This window comes from Gadus morhua, chromosome 10 (assembly GCF_902167405.1).
Source record: "Gadus morhua chromosome 10, gadMor3.0, whole genome shotgun sequence".
Classification (NCBI taxonomy): domain Eukaryota; kingdom Metazoa; phylum Chordata; class Actinopteri; order Gadiformes; family Gadidae; genus Gadus; species Gadus morhua.
The window spans coordinates 11,671,872-11,674,586 of NC_044057.1; the positions used below are offsets into that span (position 1 = coordinate 11,671,872).

The following is a 2,715-nucleotide window of genomic DNA, read 5'->3' on the forward strand; positions in this document are numbered from 1 at the left end:
TGTGTGTGTGTGTGTGTGTGTGTGTGTGTATGTGTGTGTAACGTATTAATGTGTTTTTTAATCTACCCTACTATTTTACGAAACCGGCAGATACATTTATATACTGTATAGTAATGGGGGTACCGATAACATATCCGTAATCATCCTTATATATACTATAGATATATATAAATATTTATAGATATATTTATATTAGGATTAAAAGGAGGGTTCACCAACGGTCCATAGAACTAGAATAGTGAAGATACGGACTGTGGTACTTGCCAATATATTAGGTGATATCATGATACTATTAAGCGCTTTGAGTACGTGAAAAGCGCTATATAAATTGAATCTATTATTATTATTAACAGATATTCTAGTGATTTTCATCTAACATGGTGTATTTGGATCAACTTTATTTTACCATTAGTAGATTGTCTGTCTATGATGCGTTGAGTGGGCGTAGGCCTGTGGTACCTACGTGTGCGTGGGTCCAGTACCTATTGGACAGGCGTCTATGACGTCGGGGCCTTAGGTGTGAATGTCTACCGAGGGACTGCTATCAGGCATAAATATACGGGGCCCCGTGATACGGGAGCGTACGACCTCCGACCCTGACGTTAGACACGCTATTCTAAGTTAGTAAACGCGTCGTAGCAGTTGGAAGAAAAAAAAAAAAACAGCGATCCGTCCTGCACAACTATGCCGACTGACTGTAAGTATTCATATGAGTGTATCATGATTATATTATGACTATGTCTATGTGAATCAGCTGTTTATATCTGACCGTAGCTGCGATTACTTCACAGCGAATTGCGGTGCCGGAGGCGAGAGCGTGAAACAGCAGCAGGGTCCACGTGGAAGTATGTTTTTTGTTTTGTTTTTTTATAGCAGCGTGTAATATATAGTTCCATAACACTCACTCTATCATTATTATTATTAGTTATGGTATATTCATGTAGAAAAAAGATTACATTTGTGTTTTTCCAATGTGTAACAGATTTGCCTGATATTCGGCTCAACATTCAAAGACCGATTCTAGCAGACCAGACTAATGTGCTGACAAGCGGTAGTTTTGGTAAGTTGTTAATACGTCCGCCATTAATATATCTATAGGTGTATTACCAAAATAAATTATATATTAATTTAACATCTAAAACAACCAAACCTAACCCCGAATACTCTTGTATTTTGTTTTTGATCCACGTTTAGTACCTATCGAGGCCAATGTCATTCAGCGAACCCCGGACCAAATCGACTGTCCAAGAAGAATTTGAAAAGATCGGCGGGGGTAGTGGTGGCTATACCCTGTTCACCACTGGCCATAGAACAGCTACAAATTCCTTATAAAAAGGCTCGCAAGGATGCCACACATAATGGTTTAACTCCGGAGAATATTACCCAGGTTATACAGGCAGTCATAAATCCGCAAATTGCGCCAGATGGAGCGGCATGGACTGATCCCAAACACCGTGTGATCGGGGACGTGGAGGTGTATGCGCCTGAGTCGCCTACAGAGACCGTCACTGTGCAACCGGATGGGACTATACAACACGGTAGGAAATTCAATGAAAAAAAAAAAAGCATGTATATATTCTATAGAGTGTAATGATTATGATGGGATTGATACTGATTTATTTTCTTTTTTTTTCTATTACAAGCAGCCCATGGAGATCCCCAGTGTGCGCCACCACCAGAGCTGACCGCCGACGATTGGGCTGGTCTTGACGACATCTCGTCCTGGACTTCATCGTTGTTGGAACATATCGACTTCACTCCTGCGCAGTGGATCGACTCTCCAGCTACATCCGTAGAGGCTACCACCAGTGCAGAGCCTGTACAACACCATCAGCCTGCAGATCCTGCATCTGGACCCCTACAAGCCGTTCAAGACCCTATCAGCGACCCCCCGTGCACCGTGAGTCCCATCGCTCATGAGGTAGCGGTGCCGAGGCTACCAGCCGGTCCCGCAATTGCTGTTGATGAACACCATGCAGGGGTGCAAGGTGATAAATGGCGTAAACAATTTGCTGATAAACTAGCTGTGTTAACTGCGTCGGTAGATGTAAACTCCTTAGGCATTGCTCGTCTGCGTAAACTGGGGGTGGAGGCTGGTAAACGTGTTGACAGTATATATCAGAAGCTCGAAGAACAGACGAAGAAGTCCTTCACGGCTCTCAGGGCCGAGATTGCGCGTGATCGTATGACTGCTGAATCCCCAAACACTGAGACCAGTAATGGTCGTGCTATCGTTGCCCTTCAGCGTAAGCATTTGGATGCCGTGGCAGCTGTGCGTGTCAACACGCAGGGTATAGAGAGAATTAACGCGCAAGAGGGGTTAAGAGCTGCTAAAACCGCTCGAAAATTCTGGTTAATGCAATCTGCTAGCGAAGCCAACGTCAATGCCTATCGGGCAATGAGTACCGAGATGTCTGTGATTAATGAAACACTAGCAAAGCTTACGATGAATGCTATTATTTGATTTGTGTTTTTGTTTTTTAATGTTTTTTTTCTTTTATTTCATGGAGAGGGTATCTTTTGTTTTAAACTGCATGTAATAAAACTTTTTTTCTTTTAATACCTGACTACTTAACGTTTTTTTTAGTTTTTTTTTAAATATTATTATTTATATATATATTTTTTTTTTTTCTATCTATTGGCATAAAAAACTATAGCTGTACACTATGCATAACGCCATTAGCCCTAGAAAAGGTAATTCAAATCTATAGACGG

General features: G+C 41.7%; 1 long non-coding RNA gene across 2 annotated transcripts; it reads left to right on the forward strand.

Moving 5' to 3' along the window:
• The first annotated feature begins 292 nt into the window (after positions 1-292).
• Positions 293-2,487, forward strand: LOC115551983 (uncharacterized). 2 transcript variants are annotated; one of them, XR_003978260.1, is made up of 4 exons: positions 293-845; positions 983-1,060; positions 1,195-1,538; positions 1,644-2,487. It is a non-coding gene; the product is annotated as an uncharacterized LOC115551983 (long non-coding RNA). The 2 variants fall into 2 exon arrangements; XR_003978259.1 differs by having other exon boundaries at positions 294-845; positions 1,647-2,487.
• Positions 2,488-2,715: the final 228 nt, after the last annotated feature.